This window comes from Phyllobates terribilis, unplaced genomic scaffold (genome assembly GCF_046119375.1).
Source record: "Phyllobates terribilis strain yellow unplaced genomic scaffold, ASM4611937v1 Scaffold_361__1_contigs__length_1927384, whole genome shotgun sequence".
NCBI classification, from domain to species: Eukaryota; Metazoa; Chordata; class Amphibia; order Anura; family Dendrobatidae; genus Phyllobates; species Phyllobates terribilis.
In genome coordinates this window covers 1,197,713-1,217,986 of record NW_027363121.1, presented here as the reverse complement: position 1 = coordinate 1,217,986, position 20,274 = coordinate 1,197,713, and the positions used below count along the sequence as shown (strand labels likewise).

The following is a 20,274-nucleotide window of genomic DNA, read 5'->3' as shown; positions in this document are numbered from 1 at the left end:
CGGTGCTAAAGCTGCAGTGCCTTTTCTTTACGGAGGACGGTGTGTTGGAGGGAGGACGAACTTCGTGGAGGCTGCGATCCGTGTGTGATATTTTCCTTGGTATCTGGAAAAGAAGAGGAAAATCATGGAGACAAGGAGAAACCCTGGAGGAAGGAAGGAGAATCAAGCAAGCAACCCGAATGATTATTTCTCGGAGGAGCATCCGCTGAAGGACACCATCAGGTTCGTGGTTGCTCCTGACCACCGGCAGGTGAAAGATTCTCAATTTATTTTCAATGTTATTTGTAAGCTCTTGAAGATCGACAAGGAGCATCTTTTTTGCTTTCAATCTTTTTTTTCTCGAGGACTTTATGATGTTACGCTTAATAAAGCCTCGCAGTGTGAAAGTGCCTACGCTCTTTATGAAGTAAATAAAGAGAAGGTAGAGCTGGAGGGGGTGAAAGTAATCCCCTCTTTTCAGTTTTCAATGAAAGTACTGACGATTCATTTGTTTAGTCCATTTATTACAGACTCTGAGGTTGAAAGTTACCTATCAATGTATTGTGACAAAATCATCCCTAAGAGACGCGGGGAAACACAGTTTGGAGTGTGGAACGGGAAACGTGTGTATGTGGTATCATTTAGGAAGAACCCGAATGAGGAGGGGGGCGTGTCCAGACCTCCGCCGCAGGTTTATATCAACCATAGCCGCGGTTATTTATTCTTCCCAGGGATGCCACACTACTGCCGTGTGTGTAAAAAATATGGACATCTGGATGCAGAATGTAACAAGTGTTTTAGTTGCATGGGTACTCCTCACCAGATGGATGAGTGCCCTAAAAATAAGAAAAAGGATGTAGAGGAGATGGACACATCGCCTGAAGAACAGCAACAAGAAGCTAAAGACGATGTGGAAGCAGGCATTGCTGCTGAAGAGGAAAAAGGGGAAGAGGAGAAAGAAAGGAGTGAGAAGGAGGAGACAGAAAGAAAGAGAAAAGAGGAAGAGGAGGGACGGGCAATGAAGGAGAAGAAGAAGGAGGAACGGGTTAAAAAATCACAAGAAGAAGAGGAAAGGAAGTTGGAAGAAAGGAAGAGAAAGAAGGAAGAGGAAAAACAGAAGAGGATAGAGGACATAGAAAAAAGGGCCATGGAGATAAAGAAACAGATGGAAAGGAAAAAGAGAGAAGAGCAGAAGAAAGAAGATAAGAAGAAAGAAGATAAGAATGAAAAGAAGAAGATAGAAGAACAGAAGAAAGAAGATCAGAAGAGAGAAGAGAAGAGTCAAATGTTGCAAGAAATTTCTCCACTAAGTAAAGGGAGTAGTTGTGGAGGGGAAAGTGATATTCCAGAAGTAGTGGAGTCCACTCCTACTAATTCCCTGTCGCAGAGCTTACCTTGCGCGCAGGTACAAATGGACTGCACAGAAAAATCTCTAAAAAGAAGTGTGGATAGAAGTGATAATGAAGGAATACCATGTGGTGGGAAAGTAAAGGCATTAGAAGCAACAAGTCTGCTGGGGAGTGTGTCATCTTCGGATGTATCAGATCTGGAGGTAGACCCATCTTCTCCGGCAGTAGAGAATGAGGGCGGAGGGAAGAGCCCTGCACTAAATGTTAGAAGATGATCCGCTCAATGTCCCTGAATGTTCAGGGGTTTAACGACCTATATAAGAGAACTGCTTTATATGATTTTTTAAATAATGAAAATATTGATTTTATCTTTCTACAAGAATGTAATTTGACAAAAAAAATAAGCTATGAATATTTACAGGGTATATGGAAGGGTAACTTATGCTTTTCTGGTGGGAACGAGTCAAAAAGTGATGGTGTGGGGTTTTTATGCTCTAAAGATTGGGAGATTGTAAATTATGAAGAGATATACCCTGGGAGGATTTTAAGAATTGATGTGCAGAAAAATGGGAAGAAAGTGAGGTGTTTTAATGTGTATGCAAATGCAGAAAAAGCCTTGAGATTACATTTGTTTGAACTGTTGCAGCTGTTTTTACCTGGAGTAGATCCATTAGTTTTAGGTGGGGATTTTAATTGTCATTTAAAAAATGTAAAAGATGGGTCAGCTTCATGTCTTAGAAATATTTTAGCAGCTTTTAATCTTAAAGATACATGGGCATTAGATGGACAAAAAAAGGAGCATGAAGTCACTTGGGTGGGGAGAGGTGTTTCATCCAGAATAGATTATATTTTTATATCTCAAGCCCTAACATGCTCAGGTTTTAAAACGCATTCAACACCTTTTTCAGATCATAAAATAATAGAATGTAGTTTTAAAATAGAATCAGATGTGGATAAAAGACCGTCACACTGGAAATTTAATGTATCCCTACTACAAGACGAGGTGGTTATGGAAGGTTTTAAAAAGCTGTATGAAAAACTGAAGCTAAAAAAAACGTTTTTTAAATCTATTTTTAATTGGTGGGATTTTGTCAAGAAGGAGGTAAAAATATTTTTTATTAAAGAAGGAAAGAAGAAAGCTGCTGCAAAACGTATTTTTTATAATGATCTTAATGCTAAACTGCAATGTTCTTTTCACCTCGAAAATAACGGATGTGATATGCAGGAGGCGATCCGAACAACAAAAGAAAAGATCCAAAACTGCCTGAAAGAAAAAGGTAAAGAAATTATTTTTAATTCCCGAGTAAAAGTTTTAGACGAGGATGAAAAATGCACAAAATTCTTTTTTAAAAAAATATGTGACAAGAAGGATTATATGAAGGTTTTGGAAGGAGAAACAAGTTTGGAGGGGAAGAAGATGAAAGCAAAAGAATTTTATGATGATTTATTTTCTGTTAAAAACACGGATGTGTCTCTAAAAAAACAGTTTTTAGAAGGACTGGAAAAAAATTTTAATGCGGAAGATAAATCTTTTTTAATAGGGAATTTTACTAAAGAGGAAGTTTTTAATACAATTAATACGCTACAAAATAACAAAACGCCGGGAGCAGATGGACTACCTGTTGAATTTTACAAGTGTTTATGGGAGATCATGGGTGAGGATTTTTATGAAGTAATTTTAGAAGCAGAAGCATCTTTTAGTGTCCCAGAGTCGTGGTGGGAGGGTCTTATTGTTTTATTATTTAAGAAAGGAAATAAAGAACTGATTAAAAATTGGAGACCAATAACCCTTTTAAATACGGACTGTAAGGTATATGCAAAGTTACTAGCAAATAGATTAAAAAAGGTAATCGGCTCAGTAATAGAAGTGGATCAGACGTGTGCAGTGCCAAATCGGAGAATCAGCGACTCATTGATTTTAATCAGGGATGTTTTATGGGATGTTTTAGACAGAAAACAAAAGCTTGCTCTAATTACTTTGGATTTTGAAAAAGCGTACGATAGAGTTGCCCATGATTTTTTATTTGCAGTTTTAGAGAAAATGGGATGCCCGGATGTTTTTAGCAAACGTATTAAATCTCTTTACAAATCATGTTTTAGCAAAATATCTATTAATGGTTTTTTATCTGATAATGTAAAAATAAACTGTGGCGTTAAACAGGGGTGTCCCTTATCCCCTATTCTTTTTATTTGTGCAATTGAACCACTTTTAGCAGCTTTTAGGAGAGATAAGGTAATCAATGGTTTTTTTATTCCCGGGAGTTGCAATGAACAAGTTAAAGTGGTGGCATATATGGATGATGTGACGGTTTTAGTTAAAGACACTAGAAGCATGAACAGAGCCATAAGAACAGTGGATTGGTTTGGGGGCGCATCGGGTTTTAAAATTAACATGGAAAAATCTGGTATTTTAACTGTTGGTGATTTTATTGTAGATTCTGAGTGTAAATTAACAAGAATGAATGAAGTAAAAATTTTAGGTATTTATTTCTCAGAGTCAGGTGGTAATGTAAGAAATTGGGAGTCTCTGCTGGAAAGAGTTAAGAAAAAGATTACTTTCTGGCAGTTGAGAGATCTTACCCTGGAAGGAAAAATTTTAATTATTAGACAGGTTTTACTCCCAATGTTTTTATATGTCTCAACAGTTTTTATCCCCCAAAATAATATCATGAAGAGAGTTATTAAGGTATGTTTTAATTTTTTATGGAGATCCAAGATGGAAAGAGTAAAGAGAGAGGAGATATATAAATCAAAGAAAAAAGGTGGGAAAGGTTTTCCGGATATTAGGTCCTTTTTATATGCAAAGTATGTAGCGAACTGTGTATGCACTTTATTAGGACCAGGCTCTAAGCTAAAGTTGTTTTCTATATATAATTTAGGTTTCTATATTAGAAATTATAAATGGTTGGAGATGTCTCTAAATAGGCCTTATAGGTTTTTACCTCCAGGAAATTATATTGTTTTAGAAAAAATTTTAAGAGATTTTAAACTTAAGATGGTCGAAATAAATGTTCTTAAATGCCATAAAAAAATCCTAAAAATCCTGGAAGAGAGAATAGGTATCAGTCCTGTGGAACATTTTTCATTCAAAATTGTGGAAAGAATCTGGATGAATGTAAATTATAGTGTGTTATCTAATGAACACAGGGATTTACTCTGGTGTATAGTAAAAGACTGCCTGCCAACCCGTGAGTTCCAACATAGGCGTGGGTTGGTAAGATCTGAAGTGTGCCCAAGATCCAGGTGTGGGAATAGTGAAACACCCATGCACATCTTCTGGAATTGTAATTTTGCACAGACAATATGGAGGAAAGTGTGCAATATAGTGAGAGCTGTGAGTACTGTTAATGTTTTGGATTTTAACAGAGTATTTTATGGGATGGGGATAAGAGAGGAGGATTTTAAAATTGTATGGATTATTATTGCATGTGTGAAGGCGGCATTGTGGAAAGCAAGGAACATTTTAGTGTTTAAACATAAGGAAGTAACAGTCGACCAGTGTATTAAATTATGTCTAAGTTATTTGTACATGTATTTCTGGAGGGACAAAATGACGCTTGGCAAGGTGAAAGCAAATGAGAAATGGAAACAATGTAAATGGAATGAACTTACCTTGTAAGCTTTGATTTTTTGAAAACCTGTGGAAAAACAAAAAAACAAAAACAAAAACAAACAAAAAAAAATAGCAAAAACTATATAATTTTTTAAAAAAAAAAAAAAGAGGGAAAAAATAAATAAATATATATATATAAAAGAAAAAGAAAATAAAAGATTTGGAGAAGTATTAAAATTGGTAGAATGCACGATGATGGATTTGAGTCTTCTTATCTTTTTGTTGATTCCAAGACTTTGTAATCTGAGTGTAAAAAAAAAAAAAAAAAAAAAAAAAAAAAAAAATCTGTTCTTATCAGTTTAATATCTGATACGTCCCCTATCTGGGGACCATATATTAAATGGATTTTTAGAACAGGGAGATGGAAAAAGAGCTTGCTCTGTCCACTCCACGCATTGACCTGGTATTGCAGTATCTCCAGGACCGGTGCACCCCTTCTTTAATGCAGTTTCTAAAATCAGAAAGAATTGAATTCAATGTTTTTTGTTCATTTTGCTTGTTTGTCGGATTTTGGGATGGACTCTTTGGCTTTGCTTTTCTTCTCCTCATTGGATTTTTCATGTTCAAAGTTGCAGAAGCCAGATTACAAGCTCATTTAGGTTCAACTTCAGCAACTGTGCATTGCATTGCCATGTAATGTAATGACATGCTATCTTTCTAGCTCTCCCTTTTTACTTCCTTTTGGATAAACAGACATATTAGGCAAGCATTTTGGAGCTTTCACCTAAATAACTACAGGTGGTGAGATAAGCTGCACAATATAATTGACCTTTCAGTATATTGTTGCACACACACCATCTATTTAGCAAATGCCCTTGTTATCAACAGCAGCCTTTTAAACTCACCTGAGCTAACAGGTATGTGCGCTGGTTACTCTGCTGCGCTTAAAATTTCTTTTTTGGTTTGCTACAATGCCTTTTCTGAAACGTTGTCTCCCTCTGCTGGAACACTGACTTCTTTCATTTAATGCCTGCAGACTATAAAAGAGAACCCAACCCAAAAAGTTTGGTTGATTAGTCTGTGGCATTCTGTTAAACTGTTGCTTATGGCGGTCTCTGTGAGCTTCTCAGCGACATTCAGCCAGCCAGGTATCCTGCCTGCAGTAGATGGAATGTGGCAATGGAACGCTGGCTGCGCGTGTCATAATAGGCTCTGAGCCTTTATATACCTGTGCACAGCAGCAGCCACCTTCAGTCTGCTGCTGGACAGCCAGCAGCAGCAGGAGAGGTATGTAATCAGCAGCCCTCCTGCTAAGGGTAGACAGCTGCTCGTTCCACCCCACCCCCCGCCTTAATTGGTTCTCCTCCCTTCCAACGGTGTTGAGGCGGGTGGGAACAGCAGGGGGTGAAGGTGCTGTGTTTAAAGAGGTGGAGTTATGCAGATCTAAAACGCGTGGATTGCAGCAGCAGCAAGCCGAAAAGTGCAGGCATGTAAGGGATCTAGAGGTTGACAACATGTCTTCTTAACGGGAGTCCAGGAGCTCATCTCCACAAATGGACTTTTCAGGATCCTTGGGTGGCTCCGTAGTTTGAAACCAATTCTGGTTATCGCTTCTCGGCCTTTTGGCTAAGATCAAGTGTAGTATCTGTTCTTATCAGTTTAATATCTGATACGTCCCCTATCTGGGGACCATATATTAAATGGATTTTTAGAACAGGGAGATGGAAAAAGAGCTTGCTCTGTCCACTCCACGCATTGACCTGGTATTGCAGTATCTCCAGGACCGGTGCACCCCTTCTTTAATGCAGTTTCTAAAATCAGAAAGAATTGAATTCAATGTTTTTTGTTCATTTTGCTTGTTTGTCGGATTTTGGGATGGACTCTTTGGCTTTGCTTTTCTTCTCCTCATTGGATTTTTCATGTTCAAAGTTGCAGAAGCCAGATTACAAGCTCATTTAGGTTCAACTTCAGCAACTGTGCATTGCATTGCCATGTAATGTAATGAAATGCTATCTTTCTAGCTCTCCCTTTTTACTTCCTTTTGGATAAACAGACATATTAGGCAAGCATTTTGGAGCTTTCACCTAAATAACTACAGGTGGTGAGATAAGCTGCACAATATAATTGACCTTTCAGTATATTGTTGCACACACACCATCTATTTAGCAAATGCCCTTGTTATCAACAGCAGCCTTTTAAACTCACCTGAGCTAACAGGTATGTGCGCTGGTTACTCTGCTGCGCTTAAAATTTCTTTTTTGGTTTGCTACAATGCCTTTTCTGAAACGTTGTCTCCCTCTGCTGGAACACTGACTTCTTTCATTTAATGCCTGCAGACTATAAAAGAGAACCCAACCCAAAAAGTTTGGTTGATTAGTCTGTGGCATTCTGTTAAACTCTTGCTTATGGCGGTCTCTGTGAGCTTCTCAGCGACATTCAGCCAGCCAGGTATCCTGCCTGCAGTAGATGGAATGTGGCAATGGAACGCTGGCTGCGCGTGTCATAATAGGCTCTGAGCCTTTATATACCTGTGCACAGCAGCAGCCACCTTCAGTCTGCTGCTGGACAGCCAGCAGCAGCAGCAGCAGCAGCAGGAGAGGTATGTAATCAGCAGCCCTCCTGCTAAGGGTAGACAGCTGCTCGTTCCACCCCACCCCCCGCCTTAATTGGTTCTCCTCCCTTCCAACGGTGTTGAGGCGGGTGGGAACAGCAGGGGGTGAAGGTGCTGTGTTTAAAGAGGTGGAGTTATGCAGATCTAAAACGCGTGGATTGCAGCAGCAGCAAGCCGAAAAGTGCAGGCATGTAAGGGATCTAGAGGTTGACAACATGTCTTCTTAACGGGAGTCCAGGAGCTCATCTCCACAAATGGACTTTTCAGGATCCTTGGGTGGCTCCGTAGTTTGAAACCAATTCTGGTTATCGCTTCTCGGCCTTTTGGCTAAGATCAAGTGTAGTATCTGTTCTTATCAGTTTAATATCTGATACGTCCCCTATCTGGGGACCATATATTAAATGGATTTTTAGAACAGGGAGATGGAAAAAGAGCTTGCTCTGTCCACTCCACGCATTGACCTGGTATTGCAGTATCTCCAGGACCGGTGCACCCCTTCTTTAATGCAGTTTCTAAAATCAGAAAGAATTGAATTCAATGTTTTTTGTTCATTTTGCTTGTTTGTCGGATTTTGGGATGGACTCTTTGGCTTTGCTTTTCTTCTCCTCATTGGATTTTTCATGTTCAAAGTTGCAGAAGCCAGATTACAAGCTCATTTTGGTTCAACTTCAGCAACTGTGCATTGCATTGCCATGTAATGTAATGAAATGCTATCTTTCTAGCTCTCCCTTTTTACTTCCTTTTGGATAAACAGACATATTAGGCAAGCATTTTGGAGCTTTCACCTAAATAACTACAGGTGGTGAGATAAGCTGCACAATATAATTGACCTTTCAGTATATTGTTGCACACACACCATCTATTTAGCAAATGCCCTTGTTATCAACAGCAGCCTTTTAAACTCACCTGAGCTAACAGGTATGTGCGCTGGTTACTCTGCTGCGCTTAAAATTTCTTTTTTGGTTTGCTACAATGCCTTTTCTGAAACGTTGTCTCCCTCTGCTGGAACACTGACTTCTTTCATTTAATGCCTGCAGACTATAAAAGAGAACCCAACCCAAAAAGTTTGGTTGATTAGTCTGTGGCATTCTGTTAAACTGTTGCTTATGGCGGTCTCTGTGAGCTTCTCAGCGACATTCAGCCAGCCAGGTATCCTGCCTGCAGTAGATGGAATGTGGCAATGGAACGCTGGCTGCGCGTGTCATAATAGGCTCTGAGCCTTTATATACCTGTGCACAGCAGCAGCCACCTTCAGTCTGCTGCTGGACAGCCAGCAGCAGCAGCAGCAGCAGCAGGAGAGGTATGTAATCAGCAGCCCTCCTGCTAAGGGTAGACAGCTGCTCGTTCCACCCCACCCCCCGCCTTAATTGGTTCTCCTCCCTTCCAACGGTGTTGAGGCGGGTGGGAACAGCAGGGGGTGAAGGTGCTGTGTTTAAAGAGGTGGAGTTATGCAGATCTAAAACGCGTGGATTGCAGCAGCAGCAAGCCGAAAAGTGCAGGCATGTAAGGGATCTAGAGGTTGACAACATGTCTTCTTAACGGGAGTCCAGGAGCTCATCTCCACAAATGGACTTTTCAGGATCCTTGGGTGGCTCCGTAGTTTGAAACCAATTCTGGTTATCGCTTCTCGGCCTTTTGGCTAAGATCAAGTGTAGTATCTGTTCTTATCAGTTTAATATCTGATACGTCCCCTATCTGGGGACCATATATTAAATGGATTTTTAGAACAGGGAGATGGAAAAAGAGCTTGCTCTGTCCACTCCACGCATTGACCTGGTATTGCAGTATCTCCAGGACCGGTGCACCCCTTCTTTAATGCAGTTTCTAAAATCAGAAAGAATTGAATTCAATGTTTTTTGTTCATTTTGCTTGTTTGTCGGATTTTGGGATGGACTCTTTGGCTTTGCTTTTCTTCTCCTCATTGGATTTTTCATGTTCAAAGTTGCAGAAGCCAGATTACAAGCTCATTTTGGTTCAACTTCAGCAACTGTGCATTGCATTGCCATGTAATGTGATGCAATGCTATCTTTCTAGCTCTCCCTTTTTACTTCCTTTTGGATAAACAGACATATTAGGCAAGCATTTTGGAGCTTTCACCTAAATAACTACAGGTGGTGAGATAAGCTGCACAATATAATTGACCTTTCAGTATATTGTTGCACACACACCATCTATTTAGCAAATGCCCTTGTTATCAACAGCAGCCTTTTAAACTCACCTGAGCTAACAGGTATGTGCGCTGGTTACTCTGCTGCGCTTAAAATTTCTTTTTTGGTTTGCTACAGTGCCTTTTCTGAAACGTTGTCTCCCTCTGCTGGAACACTGACTTCTTTCATTTAATGCCTGCAGACTATAAAAGAGAACCCAACCCAAAAAGTTTGGTTGATTAGTCTGTGGCATTCTGTTAAACTGTTGCTTATGACGGTCTCTGTGAGCTTCTCAGCGACATTCAGCCAGCCAGGTATCCTGCCTGCAGTAGATGGAATGTGGCAATGGAACGCTGGCTGCGCGTGTCATAATAGGCTCTGAGCCTTTATATACCTGTGCACAGCAGCAGCCACCTTCAGTCTGCTGCTGGACAGCCAGCAGCAGCAGCAGCAGCAGGAGAGGTATGTAATCAGCAGCCCTCCTGCTAAGGGTAGACAGCTGCTCGTTCCACCCCACCCCCCGCCTTAATTGGTTCTCCTCCCTTCCAACGGTGTTGAGGCGGGTGGGAACAGCAGGGGGTGAAGGTGCTGTGTTTAAAGAGGTGGAGTTATGCAGATCTAAAACGCGTGGATTGCAGCAGCAGCAAGCCGAAAAGTGCAGGCATGTAAGGGATCTAGAGGTTGACAACATGTCTTCTTAACGGGAGTCCAGGAGCTCATCTCCACAAATGGACTTTTCAGGATCCTTGGGTGGCTCCGTAGTTTGAAACCAATTCTGGTTATCGCTTCTCGGCCTTTTGGCTAAGATCAAGTGTAGTATCTGTTCTTATCAGTTTAATATCTGATACATCCCCTATCTGGGGACCATATATTAAATGGATTTTTAGAACAGGGAGATGGAAAAAGAGCTTGCTCTGTCCACTCCACGCATTGACCTGGTATTGCAGTATCTCCAGGACCGGTGCACCCCTTCTTTAATGCAGTTTCTAAAATCAGAAAGAATTGAATTCAATGTTTTTTGTTCATTTTGCTTGTTTGTCGGATTTTGGGATGGACTCTTTGGCTTTGCTTTTCTTCTCCTCATTGGATTTTTCATGTTCAAAGTTGCAGAAGCCAGATTACAAGCTCATTTTGGTTCAACTTCAGCAACTGTGCATTGCATTGCCATGTAATGTAATGAAATGCTATCTTTCTAGCTCTCCCTTTTTACTTCCTTTTGGATAAACAGACATATTAGGCAAGCATTTTGGAGCTTTCACCTAAATAACTACAGGTGGTGAGATAAGCTGCACAATATAATTGACCTTTCAGTATATTGTTGCACACACACCATCTATTTAGCAAATGCCCTTGTTATCAACAGCAGCCTTTTAAACTCACCTGAGCTAACAGGTATGTGCGCTGGTTACTCTGCTGCGCTTAAATTTTCTTTTTTGGTTTGCTACAATGCCTTTTCTGAAACGTTGTCTCCCTCTGCTGGAACACTGACTTCTTTCATTTAATGCCTGCAGACTATAAAAGAGAACCCAACCCAAAAAGTTTGGTTGATTAGTCTGTGGCATTCTGTTAAACTGTTGCTTATGGCGGTCTCTGTGAGCTTCTCAGCGACATTCAGCCAGCCAGGTATCCTGCCTGCAGTAGATGGAATGTGGCAATGGAATGCTGGCTGTGCGTGTCATAATAGGCTCTGAGCCTTTATATACCTGTGCACAGCAGCAGCCACCTTCAGTCTGCTGCTGGACAGCCAGCAGCAGCAGCAGCAGCAGCAGGAGAGGTATGTAATCAGCAGCCCTCCTGCTAAGGGTAGACAGCTGCTCGTTCCACCCCACCCCCCGCCTTAATTGGTTCTCCTCCCTTCCAACAGTGTTGAGGCGGGTGGGAACAGCAGGGGGTGAAGGTGCTGTGTTTAAAGAGGTGGAGTTATGCAGATCTAAAACGTGTGGATTGCAGCAGCAGCAAGCCGAAAAGTGCAGGCATGTAAGGGATCTAGAGGTTGACAACATGTCTTCTTAACGGGAGTCCAGGAGCTCATCTCCACAAATGGACTTTTCAGGATCCTTGGGTGGCTCCGTAGTTTGAAACCAATTCTGGTTATCGCTTCTCGGCCTTTTGGCTGCGATCGTATGACTGTACCTTGATTGGTGCGAGTCTCCTGGAGGAATCCGGACCCTTTTGTGGAGGATTTTCTGCTTTTTCCTGTGGTATTCCATACCGACAGAATCCAAGATGTCTTTTGTGAAGAACACCATCCGTTTGTCCGTGGATCCATCTGACCAGAACAAGAACAACGTGGTTTTCATTGTCCAAGACATCGTTGAAGGCAAAGCTGGAGCAAGACGTTCTGAGATCTTCAGTGTCAACGAATTTTCACGTCAAGGTAATTATGACGTTACCTTTATGGACCAGGATGTTTGCCTTAATGTCTTTGAATGGCTCCGTGGTCACTCTAGTGACCCCTGCTTGGAAGGAGTTAGATGGGAACCTTTGTTTGGTCTGCAAGAAAAGGAGGTGACTGTGACTGTCTATAACCCTTTTACAGACCCTGAGCTGCTGGAGTGCTTCCTCTCTCGCTACTGTGAATATGTGCGGAAGGGAGTGAAGCAAGTCAATTGTCTAGGAATCTTTAACTGTCAGTATAAATTCCGTGTGAAATTGAAAAGGGATCCTGACAGTGTGGGGGGCTTTAGACACCCTCCATCAAATTTTTCTGTTGCAGGCCATAGAGGTTTCCTCTTTTACCCAGGCCAGCCCATGTTTTGCCGTAGATGCTTTTCTTTCGGACATACCATGGTAACATGCCTTAAAGTTCAGTGTTGCCGAAATTGCAGAAAGGAGGGGCATATGGCCAACCAGTGTCCAGAGGCCAAGTCCTGTGATGTCTGTGGGAGTAGTGATCACATGTATAAGGACTGTCCTATGAGTGCACCTAGACGTTCTGATAAAGAACAGAAGGAGGAGGAGCTGGAGAGGAGGCAGATGGCAAGCGCACTGAAAGTGCTGGAAAGATTGGAGAGGGAGGAGAGAGAGGGAAGGAGGCGGGAAACTGGTAGAGCCTCTCCCTCTACGGCGCCAGAGGAGGTGTCCCTGAGACCATGTTCTTCTTCTGCTGAAGAAATGAGGAAGAAGCGGAGGGAAGAAAAGGAGTTCTGGAGGGAAGTGGCAAAGGTGGAGAAAAAGGCAGTGTCTGCGAGAATATCTAGGAAAGTGGTGGAAGCAGAGCTGCCTGAGATGATGACTTTTGGAGAGGCAATGGACGCAACAGGATGTGAAGTGCAAATCTCGGAACCCGACAGTCCTGAACACCCTTCGGGTCCTGAAAACATTGAAGATTTTTCTTCGGAGGATGATAGGGGTGCAAAGAAGAGTCGTAGGGAGGATGGTGGGGGCAGTGATGATGCAGATTTTAGTGAGCCTCAGAGGAAGATCAGAACTGCCAGAATGAGGAGTGTGGCTGGTGAAGCCAGCGGGTCGGAAACCAGCTGTTCTGTTCTGATGGCGGAGGAGGATAGTGGTGGTGCTGGATAGTGTCACCATATAATATTGTAAATGTTTTTTCTTTTTGTCCTCTTGTGAGCTTTGGTTTAGGCCAAAGGCTATTTCTTTGTGTAATTGGTGAAGGAGTAGAAGTATTATGGGATTTACCATAGTGTCCCAAAACGTAAGAGTGTTTAAAAGTAAAGTAAGAAGAGCTGCTATTTTTGAGTTTTTAGCTATGCAAAATGCATCTATTTTTTGTTTACAAGAATGTGGGGTAGTGGATGGTGTGAAAGGGGATGAATGGTCTTATGGAGCGTCTGTGTGGTCGGAGAGTGCATGTAATAAGAATGATGGTGTGGGTATTTTGGTTAAAGGAAGGGAGGTTGTTTTGAGTGATTATTTGGTTATTGAGGTGGGGAGATGTATCCTTGCTAATTTTGTATACAAGAATGTAAAGTTTTGTGTTATTAATGTTTATGCGCCAGTTGAAAAAAATGAGCGCAAAAATTTATTTGAAAAAATTAAGCTTTTTGTTCCAGGAAGAATACCTGTGGTAATTGTGGGTGATATGAACTGTGATGTGGGGAGAGTGAATGTGGATGTGTCTGGGAAAGCATTATTGGAGTTAGTGAATGATTTTGGGTTGTGTGATATGCAGCGCGTGTGTAACATGAATCCTTTGTTGAACACTTTCTTTTCTGAGAGTGGTAGGGTACAATCCAGATTGGATTATTGTTTTATTTCTAAAAATATGGTTTCTGTTAATTATAGGCAGGAAAACGTTCTTTTTTCAGATCATGTGTGTATGTTGTGTGAGTTGGATATAAAAGTTGATGGAGTGTTTGGGAGAGGATTGTGGAAGTTAAATGTTAAACTGTTAGAGAATGAAGATGTGAGAAAGGAGTATGAAAGGCGGTATGAAGAATGGTGTAAGCATAAAAATGAGTTTGGGAATGTTTGTGAGTGGTGGGACTGGGTGAAGAAACAAACAAAAATGTTCTTTAAAAATTTAGGATACAAGTATGCAGCAATTAAAAGAGAGAGTTTTGTTAAACTGAACGCGCGGTTGAGCGTTTTGTATAAGTTAAGGGAAGGAGGAGTTGAGGTGGAGGAGGATATTTTAGAGGTAAAAAAGGAGATTAGTGAGTTTTTGTTGGAGAGAGGGAGAAGCATAGTGTTTAGGGCAAAGATTGATAAGATGGAGCAGGATGAGAAATGTTCTCGGTTTTTCTTTAAAAAAGTTTTTGGAAAGAAACAGAGTATGAGCGTGGTGTATGGAGCAGATGGAAGTGAGGTGAGTGGAGAGGATATGTGTGAAGAGGTGGCTAAGTTTTATGAGGATCTGTATGCAGTGAAACAGAGGGATGAATGTTTGGAGAATGATGTTTTGAGTGTGTTAGAGAGTAAGTTGAGTGAAGCAGAAAGAGAGAGAGTGATGGGTGAGGTGACTGGTGATGAGGTATGGAAGGTTATGTGTAGTATGGCTTTGAATAAGACGCCGGGGGAGGATGGCCTCCCAGTAGAATTTTATCGTGTGATGTGGGGTGTGATTGGTAAGGACTTTGTGGATGTATGTAAGTATATGTGGGGAAACATGGAGGTGGCTGAGAGTATGCGTGCAGGTATGGTTGTGTTAATTCCTAAGAAAGGGGATTTGAAAAGTCTGAGGAATTGGAGGCCAATAACGTTACTTAATTGTGATTATAAAATCTATGCAAAACTTATGGCTAATAGGATGCGTGATGTGATAGAGAGTGTGATTGGGGATGAGCAGTGTTGTGCGGTACCTGGGAGGCGGATTCATGAGTGTGTGTGTATGTTAAGAGATTGTCTATGGGATTGCATGGGTCGTAAGAAGAGTGTATTTTTGTTAAGTTTGGATTTTGAAAAGGCTTATGATAGGTTGTCGCATGGTTTTTTGTTCAGAGTGTTGTTAAAAATGGGTTTTCCGGCTGATTTTGTTGGGCGAGTGAGAAGTTTGTATGCGGGTGTTTATAGCTGTGTTTTAATGAATGGGTATGTGGGTAGGAAAGTGAATGTGTTTTCGGGTGTGCGACAGGGGTGTCCTTTGTCCCCTGTAGCATTTATTTGTGCAATTGAGCCATTGTTGTGTATGCTGAGGAAAGATAAGGTAATTCGTGGTGTGCAAGTGCCGGGAGGTGGAGGAAAAGAATGGAAGGTGAGTGGTTATATGGATGACGTGTGTGTATTATGTGATTCTGAATGTTCGGTGAGGCGGGTGAAGTTGTTAGTGTCTATTTTTTGTGGTGCATCTGCGTTTAAAGTGAATTGGGAAAAGAGTGAGTGTAAGGGTTTTGGAGGCGGAAGTTTAAGTAGGGATGTAGGTGTGAATGTAGTGAATGGACCTATTAAAGTTTTGGGTGTGAAGTTTTCAGAGAGTTTGGATGGGAAAGAAAGTTGGGATGATGCGAAAGGAAAAGTTGAGCAGAAGTTGAATTTTTGGAAATTGAGGAGTTTATCCTTTTTTGGGAAGATTTTAATTGTTAAGAGTGTGGTGTTGCCAATATTTTTATATATTGCGGTAGTATTTCCACCAGGATATATGTGTATGAGAAGCTTGAATAGAATTTTATTTGTTTTTTTGTGGAACTCGAAAATGGAGAGAGCTAGGAGAGAAATTTTGGTTAAAAGAGTGGAAAAAGGTGGTTTGGGTTTTCCGAATTTGGACGTGTTTTTTGGTGTGAATATCGTTGTGTTTGTTTTGAAAGTGATTAGGGCGGATGGAAAGTTTTCATCTATGTGTAGGTATTTATTTGGAGCGTATTTGTTTCGTTTAAAGTGGCAAGAAAGGGATTTGCGATGTCCGATTGCTTTTGAGGTGCCTGTATGGTATGTGTGGGTTTATAAGTTTTTGGTGAGGTATGAACTGTGTGATGCAGATGTGAGATTGCTGGAGAATAAGAAGGCTGTGTATAGGATGATTGAATGTAGAGAGGTAGAATGTGGAATAAATATGGTTAGGGGTGGTGATGTGCAGAAGGTTTGGAAGAAAGTGCGGATGAGTGGTATGACCAACAAACAGAGTGAAGTTGTGTGGCAGTCTTTACATGGAGTATTACCTGTGAGAGAGTTTCAGAGGAATAGAGGTTTGGTGAGGAGTGAAATGTGTCCAAGAAATGGCTGTGGTGGAAGGGAAAGTGTGTTGCATGTTTTTTGGAATTGCCAGTATGCTAGAGATGTGATTGGGAGAATGGGGCCTTTGTGTAAAGAATTGTGTGGTGTGAATTTGTTGTCTTTTGAGTTGTTTATGTTTGGTTTGGGAATATGTGATGGGACGAAGGAAAGAGTCTTGTGGTTGATGCTTGCATGTATAAAGGAAGTGTTATGGGATGTGAGGAATGTGTATGTGTTTAAAAGGAAGGAAATTGCTGTAAAGGATAGTGTGAAGGTGATTTTGGGGAAGATGTATGTGTGTTTCCTATGGGACAAAAAGAGGAGAGGGGAAGTGGATGCGGAGGGAATATGGAAAGTTAAAAAGTGGAGATATATTGTTAGTACCTCTTGATTTTTGTTATTGTTGTTTTGAAATATGAAATAAATATTTCCGATGATGATGGGGACAGCAAATTGCGTATTGGATTTGACGCAGCTGTTTTGATGGAATTTTCCTTTGTCTGGTTTCCATAGACTGTGGAATTTCCTCGTCTGAGGAGAAAAAAAAAAAAAAAAAATCTGTTCTTATCAGTTTAATATCTGATACGTCCCCTATCTGGGGACCATATATTAAATGGATTTTTAGAACAGGGAGATGGAAAAAGAGCTTGCTCTGTCCACTCCACGCATTGACCTGGTATTGCAGTATCTCCAGGACCGGTGCACCCCTTCTTTAATGCAGTTTCTAAAATCAGAAAGAATTGAATTCAATGTTTTTTGTTCATTTTGCTTGTTTGTCGGATTTTGGGATGGACTCTTTGGCTTTGCTTTTCTTCTCCTCATTGGATTTTTCATGTTCAAAGTTGCAGAAGCCAGATTACAAGCTCATTTTGGTTCAACTTCAGCAACTGTGCATTGCATTGCCATGTAATGTAATGCAATGCTATCTTTCTAGCTCTCCCTTTTTACTTCCTTTTGGATAAACAGACATATTAGGCAAGCATTTTGGAGCTTTCACCTAAATAACTACAGGTGGTGAGATAAGCTGCACAATATAATTGACCTTTCAGTATATTGTTGCACACACACCATCTATTTAGCAAATGCCCTTGTTATCAACAGCAGCCTTTTAAACTCACCTGAGCTAACAGGTATGTGCGCTGGTTACTCTGCTGCGCTTAAAATTTCTTTTTTGGTTTGCTACAATGCCTTTTCTGAAACGTTGTCTCCCTCTGCTGGAACACTGACTTCTTTCATTTAATGCCTGCAGACTATAAAAGAGAACCCAACCCAAAAAGTTTGGTTGATTAGTCTGTGGCATTCTGTTAAACTGTTGCTTATGGCGGTCTCTGTGAGCTTCTCAGCGACATTCAGCCAGCCAGGTATCCTGCCTGCAGTAGATGGAATGTGGCAATGGAACGCTGGCTGCGCGTGTCATAATAGGCTCTGAGCCTTTATATACCTGTGCACAGCAGCAGCCACCTTCAGTCTGCTGCTGGACAGCCAGCAGCAGCAGCAGCAGGAGAGGTATGTAATCAGCAGCCCTCCTGCTAAGGGTAGACAGCTGCTCGTTCCACCCCACCCCCCGCCTTAATTGGTTCTCCTCCCTTCCAACGGTGTTGAGGCGGGTGGGAACAGCAGGGGGTGAAGGTGCTGTGTTTAAAGAGGTGGAGTTATGCAGATCTAAAACGCGTGGATTGCAGCAGCAGCAAGCCGAAAAGTGCAGGCATGTAAGGGATCTAGAGGTTGACAACATGTCTTCTTAACGGGAGTCCAGGAGCTCATCTCCACAAATGGACTTTTCAGGATCCTTGGGTGGCTCCGTAGTTTGAAACCAATTCTGGTTATCGCTTCTCGGCCTTTTGGCTAAGATCAAGTGTAGTATCTGTTCTTATCAGTTTAATATCTGATACGTCCCCTATCTGGGGACCATATATTAAATGGATTTTTAGAACAGGGAGATGGAAAAAGAGCTTGCTCTGTCCACTCCACGCATTGACCTGGTATTGCAGTATCTCCAGGACCGGTGCACCCCTTCTTTAATGCAGTTTCTAAAATCAGAAAGAATTGAATTCAATGTTTTTTGTTCATTTTGCTTGTTTGTCGGATTTTGGGATGGACTCTTTGGCTTTGCTTTTCTTCTCCTCATTGGATTTTTCATGTTCAAAGTTGCAGAAGCCAGATTACAAGCTCATTTTGGTTCAACTTCAGCAACTGTGCATTGCATTGCCATGTAATGTAATGCAATGATATCTTTCTAGCTCTCCCTTTTTACTTCCTTTTGGATAAACAGACATATTAGGCAAGCATTTTGGAGCTTTCACCTAAATAACTACAGGTGGTGAGATAAGCTGCACAATATAATTGACCTTTCAGTATATTGTTGCACACACACCATCTATTTAGCAAATGCCCTTGTTATCAACAGCAGCCTTTTAAACTCACCTGAGCTAACAGGTATGTGCGCTGGTTACTCTGCTGCGCTTAAAATTTCTTTTTTGGTTTGCTACAATGCCTTTTCTGAAACGTTGTCTCCCTCTGCTGGAACACTGACTTCTTTCATTTAATGCCTGCAGACTATAAAAGAGAACCCAACCCAAAAAGTTTGGTTGATTAGTCTGTGGCATTCTGTTAAACTGTTGCTTATGGCGGTCTCTGTGAGCTTCTCAGCGACATTCAGCCAGCCAGGTATCCTGCCTGCAGTAGATGGAATGTGGCAATGGAACGCTGGCTGCGCGTGTCATAATAGGCTCTGAGCCTTTATATACCTGTGCACAGCAGCAGCCACCTTCAGTCTGCTGCTGGACAGCCAGCAGCAGCAGCAGCAGGAGAGGTATGTAATCAGCAGCCCTCCTGCTAAGGGTAGACAGCTGCTCGTTCCACCCCACCCCCCGCCTTAATTGGTTCTCCTCCCTTCCAACGGTGTTGAGGCGGGTGGGAACAGCAGGGGGTGAAGGTGCTGTGTTTAAAGAGGTGGAGTTATGCAGATCTAAAACGCGTGGATTGCAGCAGCAGCAAGCCGAAAAGTGCAGGCATGTAAGGGCTCTAGAGGTTGACAACATGTCTTCTTAACGGGAGTCCAGGAGCTCATCTCCACAAATGGACTTTTCAGGATCCTTGGGTGGCTCCGTAGTTTGAAACCAATTCTGGTTATCGCTTCTCGGCCTTTTGGCTAAGATCAAGTGTAGTATCTGTTCTTATCAGTTTAATATCTGATACGTCCCCTATCTGGGGACCATATATTAAATGGATTTTTAGAACAGGGAGATGGAAAAAGAGCTTGCTCTGTCCACTCCACGCATTGACCTGGTATTGCAGTATCTCCAGGACCGGTGCACCCCTTCTTTAATGCAGTTTCTAAAATCAGAAAGAATTGAATTCAATGTTTTTTGTTCATTTTGCTTGTTTGTCGGATTTTGGGATGGACTCTTTGGCTTTGCTTTTCTTCTCCTCATTGGATTTTTCATGTTCAAAGTTGCAGAAGCCAGATTACAAGCTCATTTTGGTTCAACTTCAGCAACTGTGCATTGCATTGCCATGTAATGTAATGCAATGCTATCTTTCTAGCTCTCCCTTTTTACTTCCTTTTGGATAAACAGACATATTAGGCAAGCATTTTGGAGCTTTCACCTAAATAACTACAGGTGGTGAGATAAGCTGCACAATATAATTGACCTTTCAGTATATTGTTGCACACACACCATCTATTTAGCAAATGCCCTTGTTATCAACAGCAGCCTTTTAAACTCACCTGAGCTAACAGGTATGTGCGCTGGTTACTCTGCTGCGCTTAAAATTTCTTTTTTGGTTTGCTACAATGCCTTTTCTGAAACGTTGTCTCCCTGTGCTGGAACACTGACTTCTTTCATTTAATGCCTGCAGACTATAAAAGAGAACCCAACCCAAAAAGTTTGGTTGATTAGTCTGTGGCATTCTGTTAAACTGTTGCTTATGGCGGTATCTGTGAGCTTCTCAGCGACATTCAGCCAGCCAGGTATCCTGCCTGCAGTAGATGGAATGTGGCAATGGAACGCTGGCTGCGCG

At 41.6% G+C, this 20,274-nt stretch overlaps 7 non-coding genes and 1 pseudogene across 7 annotated transcripts; all 8 read left to right on the top strand.

The window, feature by feature from the left end:
* Positions 1 to 5,152: 5,152 nt before the first annotated feature.
* Positions 5,153 to 5,378, top strand: LOC141222865 (U2 spliceosomal RNA; annotated as a pseudogene).
* Positions 5,379 to 6,487: 1,109 nt separating this feature from the next.
* On the top strand, positions 6,488 to 6,678 carry LOC141222444 (U2 spliceosomal RNA). The gene has a single exon (XR_012290214.1). It is a non-coding gene; the product is annotated as a U2 spliceosomal RNA (small nuclear RNA).
* Positions 6,679 to 7,799: 1,121 nt separating this feature from the next.
* LOC141222443 (U2 spliceosomal RNA) lies at positions 7,800 to 7,990 on the top strand. The gene has a single exon (XR_012290213.1). It is a non-coding gene; the product is annotated as a U2 spliceosomal RNA (small nuclear RNA).
* Positions 7,991 to 9,111: 1,121 nt separating this feature from the next.
* Positions 9,112 to 9,302, top strand: LOC141222442 (U2 spliceosomal RNA). Its single transcript, XR_012290212.1, has one exon. It is a non-coding gene; the product is annotated as a U2 spliceosomal RNA (small nuclear RNA).
* A 1,118-nt stretch (positions 9,303 to 10,420) lies between these two features.
* On the top strand, positions 10,421 to 10,611 carry LOC141222758 (U2 spliceosomal RNA). The gene has a single exon (XR_012290512.1). It is a non-coding gene; the product is annotated as a U2 spliceosomal RNA (small nuclear RNA).
* Positions 10,612 to 16,772: 6,161 nt separating this feature from the next.
* LOC141222297 (U2 spliceosomal RNA) lies at positions 16,773 to 16,961 on the top strand. Its single transcript, XR_012290106.1, has one exon. It is a non-coding gene; the product is annotated as a U2 spliceosomal RNA (small nuclear RNA).
* A 1,115-nt stretch (positions 16,962 to 18,076) lies between these two features.
* On the top strand, positions 18,077 to 18,267 carry LOC141222441 (U2 spliceosomal RNA). Its single transcript, XR_012290211.1, has one exon. It is a non-coding gene; the product is annotated as a U2 spliceosomal RNA (small nuclear RNA).
* Positions 18,268 to 19,382: 1,115 nt separating this feature from the next.
* On the top strand, positions 19,383 to 19,573 carry LOC141222439 (U2 spliceosomal RNA). Its single transcript, XR_012290210.1, has one exon. It is a non-coding gene; the product is annotated as a U2 spliceosomal RNA (small nuclear RNA).
* The last annotated feature ends 701 nt before the right edge of the window (positions 19,574 to 20,274 follow it).